Source organism: Anomaloglossus baeobatrachus, chromosome 6 (assembly GCF_048569485.1).
Source record: "Anomaloglossus baeobatrachus isolate aAnoBae1 chromosome 6, aAnoBae1.hap1, whole genome shotgun sequence".
In the NCBI taxonomy this organism is placed as follows: Eukaryota; Metazoa; Chordata; class Amphibia; order Anura; family Aromobatidae; genus Anomaloglossus; species Anomaloglossus baeobatrachus.
Window position 1 is genome coordinate 168,263,734 of NC_134358.1, and position 22,093 is coordinate 168,285,826.

A 22,093-nucleotide genomic window follows, 5' to 3' on the forward strand; every position below is an offset into this window, starting at 1 on the left:
GCATAGCTAGCTAGTTGTCGCATTCCATTTGTTCCGTACCCATTACCTCTACCCGCTTCCGTTACTTATCCCTGTGCCCACCTTCCCCATACCTGTCAGTATCTGCCATTCTGTCTGCATCAGCTGTCCTGCCTGCACTTGCCTGCACTAGAAACTGTGCCTGCCTTTTCCTGAGCCAGTCCCTGTCCTGAGGGTCAGCTGCTACAGTCCTAGACACTGCCCTGGGAATGGCACCTGGCATCAACCAGGTAGACGGTTAATTAAGCCCCTCCCAAATCACGGTTAGCCTGGGTTCCCCCTGTGGTCCAGTAGGTCTACTCCTGCTCACTGACACAACAGCAGCGACCGTTACACATGGCTTTTTAGAGCAATTGGCAGCTTTAAAATTGTTGTCATTTGCATCATATTAATTTGATAATACTTAAATTTTGAGTAAAAATTCTTCGAAGCAGGTGAATTTTTATTTCTTGCTTATCTCTAGTCTTTATATATTATTGTACTGGTTAAACTATTATTTTATAAATCATCACTTCAGTTTGGCTAGCATTAGAACATTCCTTCTGATTCTCTATAGATGGACTATAGAATATATATTGTGTTCATTTCTTAACATCCACTGCTAGAAACTAAAAATTATGAGATATTTTTTATTTCTTTTTATAGTAATTTAGAGTATTCTTCCTACCTCTGCATTGTTTCTTCTAAGTATATTGCTCGCATATTCGATGGAAGACGTGTTGATGTTGAATTCTCTTGTCTCCCTGCTATGTCACAACAATTGTATCTTAACTCCAGGATAAGGCTCTGTAATATAATTCCACAATACTTAGTTCTGTAAGAAAAAAAAAATGTTTGCCATATTAAAATCCCAGTTGCCTAGACAACAACGTAGTGGGATGTGAGAACTTGTATATTACACTCCCTCATTCTGAAAGCTTCCTGTTGTAAAAGAACTGATTCAGTGTGCCATGAGCTTTAATTTCCCATGATAGATGAACACAGTGTTCGGAAGACTGATCGTTTTTGCACCAGAACAAACACTGGAGAATTTAGTATTAAGAAGATGATCAATTAAAGAGATTCTACCATACTTTCAGTGCTGATGATGACGGAAATTATTAGAATTGTTATTAATAATAGTCATAATAATCACATTTGCTGATTCTGTGACGTATTATACAACAGACGCAATGTTCTCAAATAACTTGTAATTTTACAATCAAAGAAGTTTTTTCTCTTTGCACAAAAGCAATTGGGACTTATCCATAAGAAGCAGCCAACACTTCAAGTAAGTACTGTGTGAGTAACCTCCTCTTCAGAAGCTGCAGGAAAAGCTACTAGTATTTGTATTCATGAGATTATATAAGGCTGTGATCTTGGCAGATGAAGGATGTGTTGGCCCCATTGTGTGATGATTGCACTTGCCACCTTTGCTCTCTTCTGAAGTCACACTGTTGGATGCATGGTTAGGCATTGAAGTCTGGACTCAACACATCTTATAAAACAAACCAACATATAAATGGTTGATAAGGTTGATAAAAAATACAGGTAAATCAATTCTAACCTGTAATCCTATTGTGTTTATTCAATGGAAAAGAAATAGATGTCTTTTGCCTCATATTAGGAGAAATATTGCTTCCCAACTCTAAGAATATGAGAATTAAGCCTGCTTTACACGGGACGACCGATTGTGCGATTTCACAATGGATCGTACCCGCCCCCGTCGTTTGTGCGTCACGGGCAAATCGCTGCCCATGTCGCACAAAGTCGTGAAACTCCCGTCACATGTACTTACCTGCTGAGCGACCTCGCTGTGGGCGGCGAACGTCCACTTCCTGAATGGGGAGGGACGTTCGGCGTCACAGCGACGTCACACAGCCACCAGTCAATAGAAGCGGAGGGGCGGAGATGAGCAGAATGTAAACATCCCGCCCACCTTCTTCCTTCCGCATAGCCGGCGGGAGCCGTGGGACACAGGTAAGCAGAGTTCATCGCTCCCGTGGTGTCACACGGAGCGACGTGTGCTGCCACAGGAACGATGAACAACCGGCACAAGTAAAAATAAATTATGAAACTGAGCGACGAGTACACGACTCACGATTTGTGAGCGATACTGCGTCGCTCAGAGGTTTCACAAGAGACGACGTCGTGTATGATGCCAGATGTGCGTCACGAAAACCGTGACCCCGACGATGCATCACACGATCCGTCATCTCGTGTAAAGCAACCTTAAGTTCCAGGATCAATTACCCATCTCCATAAGTTATGTGCTCAAAATTTGTACGAAAAATACAAATTTGAACTGGAAAAGTTATAACTTTTGAAAAAAGAGGACATCAAAATTAAAACCAAAAGACAATTTGAATAGAAATGTTTACTATCTCCGGGTATGTGTGCATGTTGCAGAAAATAACACACTATGAAGAAAAAGACATGGATCGCACATCCCAAAAAATACAATGATCCAAAGCCGCTAGGCAAAAAATGAAATAGAACATGAGGTTCTTTGTTACCATTCTGATTAGATTGTATTAAGCCCGCTGCCACGTCAAAGCGAACTGAGTGGGTCCCTATTCTAAACCTTGTAGTGCAGCACTGTGCACTAACAACTGCCGCAGTGACAAAGCGCCAACAGGGCAGGCGACCTGGTGCCTCACAGCACCCATGCTGCAAGGCAAAGCCCCCAAGGCTCCAGGCGCGAGGTGAACTGGGAGGAAAACAAGGCTGACCCCTCTTGCAGTTTTTTGGGATGTGCGATCCATGTCTATTTCTTTGTTGTGTGTTTTACAACATTCTATCCCCCTCTACTTTTTACTTGGATCTGCACTCCCCCCATTTGGCACAGGTGATTTTAATCAGCAGGAGACTGCAAGAGGGGTCAGTCTTTTTTTGATCCCAGTTCACATATGGGAGCCAGTGGGAGGTGAGTGCACAGCTCCTCTCACTGTGTGCTGGTACTGTGTGCTGGCCGCTGTTGTGGTGGTGTCGTGCCAGTGAGGCGATGGGGCCTTGAGCCACGGAGGCTTCGCCTTGCAGCATGGGTGCTGTGAGGCACCAGGTCAACTGCCCTGCTGGCGCTTTCTCGCTGCAGCAGTGGTTAGTGCACAGAGCTGCACTACAAGGTTTAGGGTAGGGGCAAACTCAAGAGGTTCGCCGTGACGTGGCAGTGGGCTTAATACAATCTGATAAGAATGGTAACAAAGAACCTCATGTTCTCTTTAATTTTTTTGCCTAATGGCTTTAGATCATTGTATTTTTTGGGATGTGCGATCCATGTCTTTTTCTTTATAGTATGTTATACAACATTCTATCCCCCTCCCCTTTTTACTTGGATCTGCACTCCCTCCATTTGGCACAAGTGATTTTAATCAGCAGGAGACTGCAAGAGGGGTCAGCCTTGTTTTACTCCCAGCTCACATATGGGAGCCAGTGGGAGGTTAGTGCGCAGCTCCTCTCACTGTGTGCTGGTACTGTGTGCTGACTGCTGTTGTGATGGTGTCATGTCGGTGGGGTACTGCGGCCTGGAACCTTGGGGGCTTTGCCCTGCAGCATCAGTGCTGGGAGGCACCAGGTCACCTGCCCTGCTGGCGCTTTGTCGCTGCGGTAGTGGTTAGTGCACAGTGATGCACTATAAGGTTTAGAATAGGGACCCACTCAAGAGTTTTGCCGTCACGTGGCAGTGGGCTTAATACAATCTGATCAGAATGGTAACAAAGAACCTCATGTTCTCTTTAATTTTTTGCCTAACGGCTTTAGATCATTGTATTTTTTGGGATGTGCGATCCATGTCTTTTTCTTCATAGTGTGTCATGTTGCAGAAAATGTCTGCGCCTAAAAACTGCACCTTGTGGCAGAAACATGCATCTTGTGGCTGAAAAATGTACTAAAAAAAGCATGCGTCTTTTGTATGCGTTTTGATGCATTTTTAGTGCTTTTTATCTTTTTTTGCTCACAACTCCTCAGAAACTCACTGTGAATATATCCTTAGACTGTGTGGCTTTTGGATGCAATAATAGGGTATTACTGCAAGAATTATTTTTCTCCAATATAAATTGACCAACTCGGAGATGCCATTAAACATGCCATATATTTTAATTAGCATTTCTTTCTTCTCTGATGTACTAGTGATATGTCCTGTCTGCTGTGTTTTAAATCCTCACTTTCAGATGGGAGCCTTAAATGTCAAGATTTATTTAATTACATTGGTTGAAAAAAGACCTAGGTCCTTCAAGTTCAACCTTTCTCCATCAATTATAATTTTCTTGTTACTAAATTATCTATAACCCACAATGTTTTGTGTACTAAAGAAATCATCTATTTTTTTAAAAACTGTTATGGCATCTGTCATTACTACCTCTTGTGGTAGGGCATTCCACACTCTGACTGCTCTAACTGTAAAGAAATAGATATGAGCGGACTCACAGAAAACCGGGACTGATGGGTCCCTGTTATCTTTTTTTTTTTTTTAAATTTGGTTCTGATCCGGAATCTGGTCAAAATATAAGTCTATGTGGATCAGAAACCGGAGATTAAAAATGTTGGTTGATTGGTTGGAACTCGTGTGATATACTCACCACGGATCTGTCATGGTGGCAAGTTGCTTCAAGGTCGCGCATTCACTTCCAGAGCAGCTAATTAATTTTCATTGAATATGCACTGCCTTCCCTGCCGGGGTCACACTAGCATATGGCCTCCGATGTGAGAGCATCGGATGTGATATGCTAATGACCGTCAGCTCAGGCTCTGCTGCGAGCGTGGTCCAAATATCATGTAACTGTGACCCGATCCTGCGATCAGATCACAGCTGCGAAGGAGAGGGAGGGATTACTCCTTCATCTCTTCCATTTTCAGCCTGTGCGTATATCACACTGCACTTGGATGTTACCCGAGTGCAGTCCGATGTTTCTCTCGCACCCATAGACTTGTATGGCTGTGAGTACTTGGAGACTCGCAGACAATTGCAGTATGCAGCGATTCTTTCCTTAGTCCGATTAGGGATGAGGAAAAACTCACAAATGTGAGCTGAAGCATTGTCTTACATGGGGCCAAATGCAATGCGAGATTTTTTTCACTGCACTCATGCGAGTCATACGTCAGTGTGACGCTACCCATACAGTAAAAGTAAATAAATACAAAAATTGTTATAGAGTCCCATTATATTATGATACCCAGCACAGAAAAAGCCCACGACTACAGGCTGCAGACCCCAGCCCTGTGCCTATCTTGGCTGTGTATCAAAATAAAAGGAACCACATGTGGCTTTTTTTTTTTTTTTTAAATATTTAAATAAATAATTAAAAAAAAACAGAGTGCAATCCCCCCAATTTTGATACCCAGCCAAGATAAAGCCTGACATCTGGGGGTATTCTTAGACTGTGGATGGCCAGGGTTATTGGCCGCTCCTCCAATCTAAAAAGAGCAACCTGCAGCTGCCCAGGATTGTCACATCCATTAGATGTGACAAGCCTGGTGCTTTACCCGGCTATTCCCCTTGCCCTGGTGTGGTGGCAATTGGGGTAATAAGGGGCTAATAACAGCACACAGCTGCTACTAAGCCCTAGGTTTGTAATGACAGGCACCTATGAGACACCCCCATCACTAATCTGTAAGTGAAAGTAAATAAACACAGAAAAAATCCTTTATTTGGAATTGAATACTAAAAACACCATCTTCCACCACTGACATAATCCACACGAGGTCCCATGGCAATTCCAGCTCTACTACATCTCAGTCACAGTGAGCGGCCATAGAGTATGACTGAATCTGAATGCAACCAATCATAAATGCCAGAACGGCGGGTGGGCAGGGAAAGCAGAGAAAGCAGTGCATATGTGATGAGCAATGATGAGCGGAACAAGAAGTGAAGGAGAGACCACGAGAGCAGTTTACAACCGCGACACAACTTTGGTAAGTATGAAGTTCTCGCTTCATTCTTATTTTCTTTACTTCTCCTTTATTTATTTTTTTTAATTTCTCAAGTGCTGGATCCAGCTCCAACAACTGGAATCCGGGCACCTTTGAAATCACGCAGATTTGAACTTTTACATTCCAGGTCCACTCATGCCTATAAAGAACCCATTTCTGTCAGAATCACCTTTCTTCCACACGAATGAGTGTCCCCTGGTCCTTAGTATTGTTTTTGGAAGGAATTTGTCATGTGCCAGTCCGTTGTATTGACCACACATGTATTTGTACATATAAATGAGATCCCATTGGAAACGTCTTTTTCTAAACTAAAGAAACCCAACTTTTCCAATCTCTCATCATACCGGAGGCCTCTCATCCCTTGTAATAATCTAGTTACTCACCTTCGAACTGACTCTAACTTCTGAATATCCTTTTTAAAATGTGGTGCCCAAAACTGGATTCCATATTCTACATGTGGCCTTACCAGTGATTTATAGAAGGGTAACAATACAAAGAATTTATTCTCTTTTATTATACACCCTAAAATCTTGTTTGCTTTTGTAGCTGCTGCTGGACATTGAGTACTGCTGCTCATCTTACTTGTAGCCAGAATACACACGTCTTTCTCCTGTTCTGTAAATTAATGTATATGCAGTTATAGCGTTACTTTGTCCTAGATGCATTACTTTACATTTATCAATATTAAATCTGATTTTTTAAGTGTTAGCCCATTCAGACATCTGATCCAGATAATTTTCTAATATTGTACTGTTTTGGTCCGTTTTTAATATCCTACATAGTTTGGTGTCATCAGCAAAGACTGAAAATTTATTTTCAAACTTACTAAAGAGATTAAAAATAATTGGTAATAGCACAGATCTCTGTAGTACCCCACTACTGACTATAGCCCATTTAGAAAATGTACCATTTACGTCTCTTTGTTTCCTATCCTTTAGCCAATTCCTTACCCATCTGCATATAGTGTCCACTAGTTCCTGTTTCTGGAGCTTCAGTATAATGCAGGCGTCACACGGTACGATCTATCGTGTTATCACACGAGCGATCGTACCCACCCCCGTCGGTTGTGCAATTAGTTGCCTGTGGCTCACAAAGTCATTAAACCCCCGTCACATGTACTTACCTGCTGAGCGACCTCACTGTGGGCGGCGAACATCCACTTCCTGAAGGGGGAGGGACGTTCAGCGTCACAGCGACGTCACACAGCGGCCGGCCAATAGAAGCGGAGGGGCGGAGATGAGTGGGATGTAAACATCCCGCCCACCTCCTTCCTTCCGCATTGCCGGCAGGAGCCGCGGGACACAGGTAAGCTGTGTTCATCATTCCCGGGGTGTCACACGGAGCGATGTGTGCTGCCCTGGGTACGATGAACAACCGGCTCCATTAAAAATAAACAATTTTTTTAAAAATAAGCGATGAGTACACGACTCACGATTTGTGAGTGATTCTGCGTCGCTCGGAGGTGCCACACGAAACGACGTCGCAAGCGATGCTGGATGTGCATCATGAAAAACGTGACCCCGACTCGTCTCGTGTGATGCCCGCATAAGGCTGTTTATATGTTGCAGTATCGAATGCCTTTGCAAAGTCCAGATAAATCACATCAGCTGCATTACCAATATCCAGATTTGCACTTATCTTCTCATAGAAACCCAACATGTTGTTAGACACGACTCATCTTTCATGCATGTCATCTCTTAAAATGACCTCAAAACTGTACATTTCCGATATCAGGCTTACCGAATGATAGCTGCCTGAATCCACCTTCTTACCTTTCTTAAATATCGATACCACATCAGCCAACTTCAAATCGTTGGCATCAACCCTGTTACAAGAGATTCTAAAGCGGGCTTTACACGCTACGATATATCTAACGAGATGTCGGCGGGGTCACGTCGTAAGTGACGCACATCGGCATCGTTAGTGATATCATAGCGTGTGACAGCTATGAATGAGCAGAAATACTCACCTTCTCGTTCATCGTTGACACGTTGCTTATTTTCTAAAAATCTATTGGCCGGCCGCTATGTGACGTCGCTGTGACGCCGAACGTCCCTCCCCCTTCAGGAAGTGGCTGTTCGCCACCCACAGCGAGGTCGTTTGGAAGGTAAGTAAGTGACGGGGGGTTACAACATTTTACGACACGGGCAACAAATTGCCCGTTCCGCACAAACTATGGGGGCGGGTGCAATCGCAAATGCGATTGCACGAGAAATTGCAACATGTCAAGCAGCCTTTAGAAGATGCCATACAGCGGTCTCTCAATTTCTGAGCTCAGTTCTCTCAATATCCGTGGATGAATGCCATCTGGCCTAGTGATTTGACAATGTTTATTTTGCTCAGACTCAGGTGTACTTCTACTTACATTAAACTAGTTATTTCAGGTGGTGAGCTTTGATTTTTGCCTTTTTGAATGATCCCTGGAACAGTCTATTCATTGGTGAACATGGATGAAAAATGCCTGTTTAATATATTACCCTTTTTATTGTCCTTTATAGTTTTCTTATTATCTTTTAAGGGGCCGATACTATCCGTTTTTTTTCTTTTTGGCATTGATGTAATTATAAAATTGTTGGGTCTTTATTTTAATGTCTTTGGGTATTTGTCTTTCAGTAGCTAACTTTGCTAGCTTGATTTGATTTTTTTTTCATTTCCTATTGAAATCTTTATACTCCTGAAATGCTATTTCTGTATTCTCAGCCTCCAAGATTTTGAATGCCCTTTGTTCTTGTCTTTTTTATACTTTGCTCTGCCTTATTTATTCATAGTGGTTTCTTTATATTCCTGTACATTTTATTACCAGAGGGTAGAAGTTTTCTACATGATTCTAGTAGCATATCCTTAAGCATGCTAAATTTATGTTCAGTATTCCCAGTTACCATGACATGGTCCCAGTCTACACGATTAAGCTCTTTTCTTTTCTGAAGTTCCAGGTATTTGCATTTCTCCTTTGAATGTTTTATTGATTATTGAAACTTAACATAGTATATTCACTGCATTCTAAATGCTCTCGGACCTGTAGATCAGAAATTGCATCTGGTGTTATTCACAGGACCAGATCCGGCAAATTATTTCCCCTCATCGGTTCATCTACCATCTGAGAGAGGAAATTGTCTTGAATTGTAGATAAGAACTTACAGGTTTTAGCACAACTTGAAGAATGCATGTCCCATAAATGATTGGATAGTTAAAATCCCCCATAATAAGGACCCTATTATTGTTTGTTGCCTTTTTCATTTACTGTAGCGTTTTATCCTCTACCTATTCAGTTATATTGCAGAGGAAGGGGATCATCCTGCCATTGGGATGAAAACAGGAGAGGTATTAGGATGTTATTTATTAGTCACCACGTTTCAGTGTACTCAGACTCCTTCCTTGGGACAATCACATGATTCACATTCCAGGAATACCTCTTTTGTCTTCATTCTATCAGCAGCTTAGGATTAACCCTTTGATCTCCAACCTCAGATGCTGATTAGACATGGGGCTGCTGCTGCCATTTTGAAGTTTTTAAGTGATTGTTTCTTACACAATTACACCATATGAGCATGATTCTGTTTGTTTTTACTGTATATCAGATAAGACCCTATTTGCGCTCCTTGTTCCTCCAGTTTTTTTTTCTTACAATCAGCAAGTTTCGGAGGTGGTTTATAGCTAACTCCAATTAACAGCTTTCCATTCTTCCCCTCCCCATGTACATTTATCCATACTGACTCTACATTGTCGCAGCTCCCCACAATGTCATCATTAAGCACAGGTTTTAAGTTAGATTTAACAAAAATACACACCCCACCAACTTTTTAGTCTTTCTTGTCCTTTCTGAATGTATTGTAACCCTCTACGTTTGACACCTAGTCATGGTCTTCATCCAGCTAGGTTTCCGTAATGCCTACCACATTATAATCTGTGACCGACATAAGAGTCTCCAATTCATTTAATTTGCTTGCAAGACTTCTTGCATTTGCCAGCAGATATTTAATACTATTATCACATTTATTACTTCTACTCATCTTCCAACTTTCCCTCCATGCCTCAGCCCCCCTAAATACTCATTGACCCCTACAGTCTCACTGTCTCTGGCAACTCTATCCCTTTCTTTGCACAACTACCCTCTCTCCCCCAGATCTTAGTTTAAAAACTCCTCCATCTGTCTGCCTATTTTTTCCTGAAGGACAGCTGCAGCCTCCCCATTAGGAAGCCTGCCCAGTTTTCCATGAACCTTTGTGCTAGCAGAAGAAGAGGTAGGGGAAACAATGTCAGGGAACCTAGTCCTGATCTGGCGCAGCCTAGTAAATATAGCTGATAATAGGAATGCAGGCCCAGGACTAGAATCACTACAGCATCACGTTGCTCCTGGCAACCAGGAAAATGACTGATGTAGGATGGAGGGAAAGAGGAGTATAGCAAAGGCCAGACAGATGTTGGTGGTAAGGGACTCTATAATTAAGCGGACCGACAGAGTCTTTTGCCCCTGGGACCATGCATGCCGAACAGTGTGTTGTCTTTCAGGTGCTCGGGTTTGGCATATTGGAGGTCAGATAGACAGATTGCTGAGTGGGGCTGGGGAACACTCAAAGATCATGGCACCCGTTAGTACCAATGACAAAAAAGAGGGAGGTGGAAGGTCCTTAAAAATTATTTTAATGTACTAAGTAAGGGCGGCTTTGCACGTTGCGACATTGCACGTGCGATGTCGATGGGGTCAAATCGAAAGTGACGCACATCCGGCATCGCAGTCGATATCGCAACGTGCAAATCCTTTTTGATACGATGAACGAGCGCAAAAGCGTCGTTATCGTATCATCGCTGCAGCCTCCGACATTTCCATAATGCCGGTGCAGCGACAGGTACGATGTTGTTCCTCGCTCCTGCGGCAGCACACATCGCTGTGTGTGAAGCCGCAGGAGCGAGGAACATCTCCTTACCTGCCGCCGGCTGCAATGAGAAGGACGGAGGTGGGCGGGATGTTTACGTCCCGCTCATCTCCGCCCCTCCACTTCAATTGGCCGCCTGCCGTGTGACGTCGCTGTGACGCCGCACGACCCGCCCCCTTAGGAAGGAGGCGGGTCGCCGGCCAGAGGGACATCGCACGGCAGGTATGTGCGTGTGAAACTGCCGTAGCGATAATAATCGCTACGGCAGCTTTCACTAGATATTGCACATGCGACGGGGGCGGGACTATCGCTGCAGCATCGGTAACACATTGTTACCGATGTCGCAGCGTGCAAAGCCCGCTTAAGAAGTTGAAGTCCAGAACCTCCAAGATGGTATTTTCAGAAAAAAAGTGCCACAAGTGTCATTAGAAAGACAGCAGGAGCTTTGGTAGATAAATAAGTGGCTTAGAAATTGCTGCTAGCACAAAGGTTCATGGAAAACTGGGATGGCTTCCTACTGGGGAGGCTGCAGCTGTCCTGCAGGAAAAAATAGTCAGACAGATGAAGGAGTTTTTAAACTAAGATCTGGGGGAGGGAGAGTAGTAACTCAGCTACCTAGGTCTGGGTCCTTATCTTCCCCACCTCATTAACACTGGCCCCAGCCGGAGCCGCTCAGTGACCTCTAAACTTCTCTCCAGGTTTGCAATGTTCCTGAGTGTTGTAAGTTTCAAATTGAAATCTATTACCCGGGCTTCCAAATGTGTAACACGCTGACATTGACTGCAGATATTTTCACCCTCAAATGGCTGTTCAAGACATGAATACATCCTAAAAGATGCACACCATATAGCATTAACCATGGACCACATACTAAATGGGGATAAACGATACAGATTAAAGGAGAAAAACAATGGAAACGTAGTAAAGAAAACACCAAAATATGCTCTTCTATTAAGCTATGATATTGTGTTTAATTGTGCACTCATCTGCAGCCCCCACACTTAAAATGCAGAAGCCCTGACTTAGGAGGCACTGGAACTTTAAGTTCTCCAACCAGCAACTGCAATTGTTATTTCAATTTGACAGGTAAGACAATAAAAGTACATATTAATATTTTAAGTTGTGGTTATTAAGAAAATTAGGAAAGTGTTTCCTTATTAACATTAGGCAAAAAGTAAGAAGGCAAACAGTAAAAATAAGAAAAAAATAATTAGAAATCATAAAATAGAATTATTATTGGTGTTACATAGAATTAGAAAAGCAATAAGTTCACTTCTATAACTTGATGTTGGATTACATCCCACTTAAATAACTTTTAGACTTGTCGTTTCTTAACCCCACACAAAAGAAACAAAATCACACTATCTTCAGTGATCGCTTGAAAGCATATTTTTACTTCCCATCACTAGCATATAAATCTTGACCCTGTTGTCTATGAAAATAAAAGTTACATTTTTACAAAAAATGTCAATTAGCAAATATATATAGTGTCTTCCTCGAGTGACCCTCGGAGAAACCAGGCCGATATATGAACTGATTGCTAGACAGATTGTTTGACAGCATAGTTATTCTGTCTTTTGTAAATTTAGTTGAAAATGTTGCCTGGAGTAAAGGAGTCAAAGTTAGAAAAAGGTCAGAAGAATTGGGCATTGGTAATTGAGAGGCCATTGTGGTCAAAAGAATAAAAGGAATGGATAAATAACGAAAATGACACATACTGTTTGCAAATGGAAAGAGAAAAATTGAAGAAGTCAATGACAGTATAATGATTACATTTCAGAGTTCGAGTTCTTTCTGGGGAGAGTGATCACTTGTCAAACATTACTTTACTGATTTACTTCATGAGATTTGTAGTTGAAAAACAAAATGCAAAACAGGTACATCAGTGATTTTGATTCCTGAAGAAGGAGTTTTCAAGACTCTGAAATGCGTTGAATAATAAATCACGATTTTATCCTCAACAGATCATCTTCCTATTCCACATTGCGTCGCGGGTTAACCCCTTTCCTTCTTTCCTTCGCATACTGATTTACTTCATGAGATTTTTACATGAAAAACAAAATTTAAAACAGATTGGACATAAAACATCCAGATTTCCAGGCATTTCAGAGCTTGGGAATGGCAATGCTGCAAGCGGGAGTCTTGCAGTAACTGAGGATATAAGCAAACTTTTTTAAAACCTTCCTTAGGCCTTGTGCACACACTGCTTTTTTTTGCTGCATTTTTGCTGCTTTTTTGGTGCAGTTTTGGGTGCAGTTTGTGGTCCTAAATTGCATGAATGACCTTCCCCAGCAAAGTCTATGAGAAATCCGAAAGGCTGCGGACATGTTGCTTCTTTTGAAGCGGGCTTTTCCTTGCTGCGATCTCGCTAGCGAGATTGCAAGCGATCGTACCTGCCCCCGTCGGTTGTGCGACACAGGCAAATTGCTGCCCGTGGCGCACAACATCACTAGGACCAGTCACACGTACTTACCTACCTTGCGACGTCGCTGTGGCCGGCGAACCACCTCCTTTCTAAGGGGGCGGTTCATGCGGCGTCACAGCAACGTCATACGGCAGCCGTTCAATCGAAGCGGAGGGGCGGAGAGAAGCAGAAAGTAACGCCCACCTCATTTCCGGAGGACGCAGGTATGGTGTTGTTCCTCGTTCCTGGGGTGTCACATGTAGCGATGTGTGCTGCCTCAGGAACGACGAACAACCTGCGTCCTGCAACAGCAACGATATTTGGGATTAGAACGACGTGTCAACGATCAACGATTAGGTTAGTAATTTTGATCGTTAGCAGTCGTTCGTACGTTTCACACGCAACGACGTCGCTAACGAGGCCGGATGTGCGTCATGAATTCCGTGACCCCAACGACATCTCGTTAGCGATGTCGTTGTGTGTAAAGCCTGCTTTAGTGGTGGACCAAGGGAAGTTGTGTAAAGCAAAGTCTACTATTTTTTAGTAAACTGCAGTTGGGTTCGGACATTATTTTAATGGATACAATGTCTTCAAATTTAAATAATGAAACATTTTCAAAAATTTGCCTATTTTTTAAGTTACAAGCAGTAAATGCATTTTACTATAATTGAATCAGAATTTTCTTAAAAGGCATCTAGGGAATAAAGGGTTTCATATGGGACTGGTGAAAGGAAAGTGCATTATTATTTCTGATTCTGATGCATTCTTATTTCAGATTTAATCTTGACTGAGATAATTCAACTTTCTTTACTATACATCACTTTTACAGGAAATCATTTATAATATAATATTCTGGTTGTATTCAGCGGGGATTTTTATTAAAGAAAAGCTGTTATAAAAAAATAACATTGTTTAAATCCGTTTTTTTGTGTGTTAATTTTGCATTTTAGCATTTTTGGCAATTATTATTTTTTAAATACATATCTGTTTTTGTTTGTTTTTTTAAAATTAAATGTTAACATTTTCACACTGGCCACTGGGCTTTTTAGACTCAAAATTCCTGTTGATTCAATAAGCTACACAAGTTCATAGCCACAATCGTCAGACTTCAACAACTATCTTTTGCATAAAAGTATCTAATGAGTGTGTGGAAATGTCATTGTAAAAAATTACCAATTATTATTATTATTATTATTATTATTATTAATAAAATAATTACTTACGGTAATTGAAAAATTAAGAGTGAGGGTCTCATCATGGCCCTGATGATTTGGTGGTGGGGGAGGAAAACATCAAAAATAAGAAAACAAGGACTATATTGGTGGGAAGCAGGGCATTGGAATACACAGCAAAAAAGAAACATAACATTTCCCTTTAGGTTTGGCTGCTGTCATCCAGTGGGGTTGAAAAGTTTTGGTTAATCCACGCTTTGTTCATTTTGATGTAAGTTATCCTGACACCATTTTCAGTTCAAAGGCAGATGCACCTATCAGTTATTATGCCTGAAAAGGACTGTCGGTTCAATGTTGCTCCAACAGGTACTGTAATGAAATGAATCCTGCCTAATGCCTCTAATACACTATCCCTGTTTCTGAATCTAACCCTACACTAATTGTAGCTAATAGTGGTATTATTATAGAATAAAATCTATTTGAAATAGCTGGTGATTTAATGTTGCACCAGCAGGTACTGTAATGCATTGAATCCTGCCTAAATGCCTCTAATATACTATCCCTACCCTAATTGTGACTAAGAGCGGTATTATTCTAGAATAGAATCTATTTCAATTAGCCTTGAAAAGGACTGCTGTGTAATGTTGCACTGTCAGGTTATAACACGCTATCCCTTCTCCAGCAGAATTTTTCCCTACACTATTTCCGGGTACAGTGCGCTAGCTGGGTGTTATATGGACTCCATGATTTTTAATCACAGCTTTCATGCATCTTGGCATGCTTTACACCATTCTTTCACACTGCTTTTGGGTAACCTTATGCCACTACTTGTGCAAAAATTTACGCACTTCTTTGTTTGATGGTTTGTGACTATCCATCTTCCTCTTGATTACATTCCAGAGGTTTTCAATGGGGTTCAGGTCTGGAGATTGGGCTGGCCATGACAGGGTTTTGATGTGGTGGTCCTTCATCCACACATTGATTGACCTAGCTGTGTGGCATGGTGCATTGTCCTTGTAAAAAAAACAGTCCTCAGAGTTGGGGAACATTGCCTGAGCAGAAGGAAGCAACTGTTTTTCCAAGATAACTTTGACCTTCAACTTATCTTTAACAACTGGTACCTTCCCTTCTGCCTTTAAACATGCAACAGTCACACCCATCCTAAAGAAACCTTCCCTCGACCCAACCTCTGCTACCAGCTATAGCCCCATATCACTACTCCCATTTGCCTCAAAACTCCTGGAACAGCACGTCCATGCTGAACTTTCCTCCCACCTCTCCTCTAACTTTCACTTTGACAACCTACAGTCCGGCTTCTGTCCACATCATTCCACTGAAACTGCCCTGACTAAAATCACAAATGACTTACTTACTTCCAAAGCTAACAACCACTTCTCTATACTCCTACTTCTAGACCTATCCTCAGCCTTTGACACTGTCGACCACTCCCTGCTACTACAGATCCTCTCTTCCCTTGGTGTCAGAGACCTCGCCCTCTCTTGGATCTCTTCATACCTCTCCAACTGCACTTTTAGTGTCTCCCACTCTCATAAAACCTCTTCATCCTGCCATCTCTCTGTTGGCGTCCCTGAAGGCTCTGTCCTGGGACCCTTACTCTTTTCCATCTATACATTTGGCCTGGGACAACTCAAAGTCCCATGGCTTCCAGTACCACCTATATGCTGATGACACTCAGATCTACCTCTCTGGTCCAGATGTCACTTTTCTGCTGTGCAGAATTCCGGAGTGCCTATCGGCTATATCGTCCTTCTTTTCCTCTCGCTTCCTAAAGCTCAATGTGACCAAAACTGAACTGATCATCTTTCCTCCGTCTCACCTACACTCCCTACCTGATCTACCTATTACAATAAATAACATCACGCTCTCCCCAGCACCCAAAGTTCGGTGCCTCAGAGTGACCTTTGACTCTGCCTTGTCCTTCATACCACACATCCAATCCCTCACCATCTCCTGCCGTCTTTAACTCAAAAATATTTCCAGAATCCGTTCTTTCCTCAATTCTCAATCTACAAAAATGCTAGTGCATGCTCTCATAATCTCCTGCCTCAACTACTGCAACATCCTCCTCTGTGGTCTCCCTGCATACACGCTTGCCCCTCTCCAGTCCATCCTTAATTATGCTGCCTGAATGATCCACCTCTCTCCTCAATACCATCCCGCTTCTCCTCTCTGCAAATCCCTCAATTGGCTCACAATCTTCCATCGTATCCAATTCAAACTACTAACACTGACCTACAAAGCCATCCATAATCTGTCTCCTCCGTATATCTCTGAACTAATCTCTCGCTACACTCCAAAACGTAATCTTCGGTTCTCCCAAGATCTCCTTCTCTCCTCCTCTCTCATTCGCTCCTCATGCAACCAATTCCAAGACTTCTCTCGAGAATCCCCAGTCTCCTGGAACTCGCTGCCTCAACACGTCAGACTATTTACTACACTTGCAAACTTCAAATGGAACCTGAAAACTCATCTATTCAGAAATGCCTATAACCTTCAATGACCCCACTGCCCCACCACCGTGCAGAGCTGCCGCCCCACCACCGTGCGGAGCTGCCGCCCCACCTACACCCCACCTACTGTCTCCTCCCCAAAATCCTTTAGAATGTAAGACCGCAAGGGCAGGGCCCACTTCTCTCTGTACTAGTCTGTCTATTGAAACTTGTATATGTATTCTGAATGTAACCCCCCTTCTCATGTACAGCACCATGAAATGATGACTGAAGAGTCTAATTTTCAGCTTTGCCAAACACCTGGTCATCTAATGGTTAGACAGAGACCTGGAGAGGGGTACAAGCCACAGTGTTTTGCACCCACTGTGAAATTTGGTGGAAGATCAGTGATGATCTGGGGATGCTTCAGCAGGGCTGGAATTGGGCAGATTAAACTTTTGCGAAGGATGTAATCAAGAGGAAGATTGATAGTAACAAGCCAACAAAGAAGAACTGCTTAAATTTTTACGCCAGGAGTGGCATAAGGTCACCTAAAAGCAATGTGAAAGAATGGTGGAAAGCATGCCAAGACGCATAAAAGTTGTGATTAAGAATCATGGTTATTCTACACAATATTGATTTCTGAACTCTTCCTGAGTTAAAACATTATTAGTATTTTTGTTTCTAAATGATTATGAACTTGTTTTCTTTGCATTATTTGAGGTCTGAAAGCAATGCATTTTTTGTTATTTTGACCTTTTCTCATTTTCAGAAAATAAATACAAAATTTATTGCTTGGAAATTCAGAGACATGTTATCAGTAGTTTATAGAATAAAAGAACAATTTACATTTCCCTCAAAAATATACAGTACAGACCAAAAGTTTGGACACACATCCTCATTCAATGAGTTTTCCTTATTTTCATGACTCTGAAAATTGTAGATTCACATTGAAGGCATCAAAACTATGAATTAAAACATGTGGAATGAAATACTTAAAGTGTGAAACAACTGAAAATATGTCTTATACTCTAGGTTCTTCAAAGGAGCCACCTTTTGCTTTCATTACTACTTTGCACACTCTTGGCATTCTCTTGATGAGCTTCAAGAGGTAGTCACCGGAAATGGTTTTTCAACAGTCTAGAAGGAGTTCCCAGAGATGCTTAGCACTTGTTGGCCCTTTTGACATCACTCTGCGGTCCAGCTCACCCCAAACCATCTCGATTGGGTTCAGGTCTGGTGACTGTGGAGGCCAGGTCATCTGGCGTAGCACCCCATCACTCTCCTTCTTAGTCAAATAGCCCTTACACAGCCTGGAGGGGTGTTTGGGGTCATTGTCCTGTTGAAAAATAAATGATGGTCCAACTAAACGCAAACCGGATGGAATAGCATGTCTCTGCAAGATGCTGTGGTATGCATGCTGGTTCTGTATGCCTTCAATTTTGAATAAATCCCCAACAGTGTCACCAGCAAAGCACCCCCACACCGTCACAACTCCTCCTCCATACTTCATGGTGGGAACCAGGCATGTAGAGTCCATCAGTTCACCTTTTCTACAAAGACACGGTGGTTGGATCCAAAGATGTCAAATTTGCACTCATCAGACCAAAGCACAGATTTCCACTGGTCTAATGTCCATTCCTTGTGTTCTTTAGCCCAAACAAGTCTCTTCGGCTTGTTGCCTGTCCTTAGTAGTGGTTTCCTAGCAGCTATTTTACCATGAAGGCCTGCTGCACAAAGTCTCCTCTTAACAGTTGTTCTAGAGATGAGAAGGTGTGACCAAACTTTTGGTCTGTACTGTACCTATAAAGAGAAGAATCAGAAAACCTGAAATTTTGCAGTGGTCTCTTAAATTTTGCCAGAGCTGTATATACCAAAACCCATGGGATGTAAAAAATCCTAAAGGGTTGAAAAGAGATTAATGCGAAAAATATTATTAAAATGTATTACCTTTATTAAATTGATGTATTAAAACATAATAAAAAAAAAAAAATGGGGAGCAAACTCCTTAAGGCATCAATCAGACTCTTGATAGAAATGTTGTAACAACGTATTCCAATTCGGTCATCGTGGATTTCGGCATGTTTAGAAAGAGAAAATATGAATATTAAGCGTTTCCAGAAGAGGATACTATTGAATCAAGGTGTCTTGGAACCAAACCATTCTTCAATCCACCATAACATTTTATATCATAAAATTTTGAAATTCTGCAACAATTGGAAAGTTGTCAGTATCAATTCAGGATGAAGTTCAGTGATCACTGGACAAGACTACTCTTCACCATGATATATTCAGGACAAAGTCTAGTTCTTCTTGGACGTAATCATTTCCCATTTATTTGATTACTTGCTAATGGACCCTTGTAGTAAATATCTACTATTTAAAAAAAAACATGTCCTGTGGATTTCTATAGTGAACTGTTGGTCCAGCCAACTTTTTGATTAATCCAGTGATAACTAACATTTCTTCTTTTCAGATGGTATAAATGACTGTCTGCAGAAACTCGCTTAAACTGATCTCTTGTTGTGGACCTTGCAGATTGTTATTTTTGGTTAGAACTTTGCACATTTCACCTTTAAAGAAATTATTCAGCTCTTTATTATTATTATTATTATTATTATTATTATTATCATCATTACTACAGTTTTCTCATTTTCTCCTTTTCCCTCATCAGTATGTCCCTTTATTGGATTTCCCCATTTGGAAACGTGATAAAGGGAACAAATGGATGCACTCAACTGGTTGTATCCACTGGCATTTCACTTGTAGATAAACACATCATCACTTAGTTGCCTTTTATTAACCACCTTTTTCTTTATTAAAAAAATTCCATATTTGCAGCCACCCCAACAAATACATATAAAATTCATTAATCACTCATCCCATGGGTTTTAGTATATATTCAGTTACTTAAGAATCATGCATCTTGAATAAAAACATTTTTGTGACTTTATGACTAAAGGGTGCTTTACACGCTGCGACATCGCTAGCGACTGCTGGCGATGTCGAGCGTGATAGCACCCGCCCCCATCGTTTGTGTGACATTTGGTGATCACTGCCATAGCGAACATTATCGCTACGGCAGCGTCACACGCACATACCTGTGCAGCGACGTCGCTGTGACCGCCGAACAATATCTCCTTCAAGGGGGAGGTGCATTCGGCGTCACAGTGACATCACTGCGACATCACTAAGTGGTCGTCCAATAGAAACGGAGGGGCGGAGATGAGCGGGAAGTAACATCCCACCCACCTTCTTCCTTCCGCATTGCCGGTGGACGCAGGTAAGGAGATGTTTGTCGCTCCTGCGGCTTCACACACAGCAATGTGTGCTGCCGCAGGAACGACAAACAACATCGTACCTGCAGCAGCAACGATATTAAGAAAAAGAGCGACTTGTCCACGATCACCGTTTTTGCACAATTTTGCGATCGTTGATTGGCGCTCCTTGGTGTCACATATTGCGATGTCGCTACCGGCGCCGGATTTGCGTCACTAACGATGTGACCCTGACGATATATCGGTAGCGATGTTTCAGCATGTAAAGCACCCTTTAGTCTTCCTCTTTTTTAGTGGTGTATAAAGGTGTTACCTATCATTGAACATTTTGTCTTTGATAAGAAGCTTTGGTGAAAAGTTCCAGAAAGGAAACAAAGTATGAGTCTGAAAAAGCATCAGTGATGAGTTGAAAACGGCAAGATTACGTTTTTTCTGTTTATTACAGATCACAAGTTGAAAAAAAAAATAAAAAATGTTTTAAAAATACATAAAACACAAAAACTGGGTTTAATCAGTAGGTTATTTTCTGCCGATAACTTCCTTTAAAGTGTGATTTTGTTGTTTTTGTTTTTTTTATATTTTTTGCTCAGGATATTGCTGTCAGCTTAAATTTTTGAAGTAATAAAGAGAACTTGGCGCTTCTTTTATGTGATGTAGTCTTAGTTTGTTATTTTGAAAGCAATCCACAAGTAATCAAATGATGTTTTGATTTTGTATAATTAGTTCTTAATCAGAAATGGATTGCAAAAAAAAATTACAAAATGATGCTCAGGCTAATTCAAATCCTTGCTAGTATAAATAGTCACACACTATCAGTAAGTATATCTGTGATACACTGCAACAACATCACCTTATCAGCTGTATTCTCTTTCACAGTGTCGTGAAATTATATCATTATTTGCAGATTTTGCAATTAAATCAAAATTCTGAAATTAGGACTGGATTCTCTTTTAAAGTGCAAACTCTGCTTTGGAACAAGCAATTTTTGAGAAATCTCACATATTCTGAAACCTATACACAAGTGTTTACTTACCATAGTGATCACCTTGTTTAAAATCATTTTTTTTAAACTGATTCATTGCTCCAATAGGCTAATATTAGATGTGTTCAAACGCCACATGAATATAATGACCAGTTGCACATGGTTGTTCTTGAGACCTGATTATACCTAAATTTTCTGGTTAATTCTATTTTATAAAGGCACACAACCTTTTTCATTAATTCACTTATTCATTCAATCATTCATTCATTTAGTTTCTAAAGACGAAAAACAAGATCATTCTGAAATTTAAACACAAATGTTCACCTACTAAAGTAAGTATCTTTTTTTAAAATACAGTAATTTGTTGAGCTCTTCGTAGCTCTAATTAGTTTAATATTGCACATACATATGCCACCTGAGTATAGTAGCCATTTGCAGACGCTTGCTATTGGAAAGTGATTTTGCCTAGATTTCCTGGTCCCAAACTATGTGGCCTGTTTTTACCTTTAATATGAAAGGGACATTTTTTTGGAATACTTGTTTTGACTATTTTAGATACCCTCCATGACCACACTTCTGTTGCTGCCAGATGTTCATTACTGGTTAAGAGCCTACATGTAAAAGCTTTTCAACCTATTATCTTAGCTTTCCTTGAATTACTTAATAAATACTTGTATTTGGTTGAGAGTCATTATATATATATATATATATATATATATATATATATATATATATATATATATAATAAAACAAACTAACAAAGTTGAGGTTTTGCAGCTGAAGTTGGATTTATCAGTGACAGGAGCCACACAAATACTGGCTCAAATTAGCAACCTCATTATTTTTCGTTTTAAGCTTTTTTTTTAAACCATATGCTTTCCTACAAAATGCATGCTAAACCCAAATGAAAAAAAAAATAAAATATATTTATATATATATATATATATATATATAAATGCCTTATTCTGTCTGTCTGTCTGTCTGTCTTGCTCCAAAATTGTGTCCTTA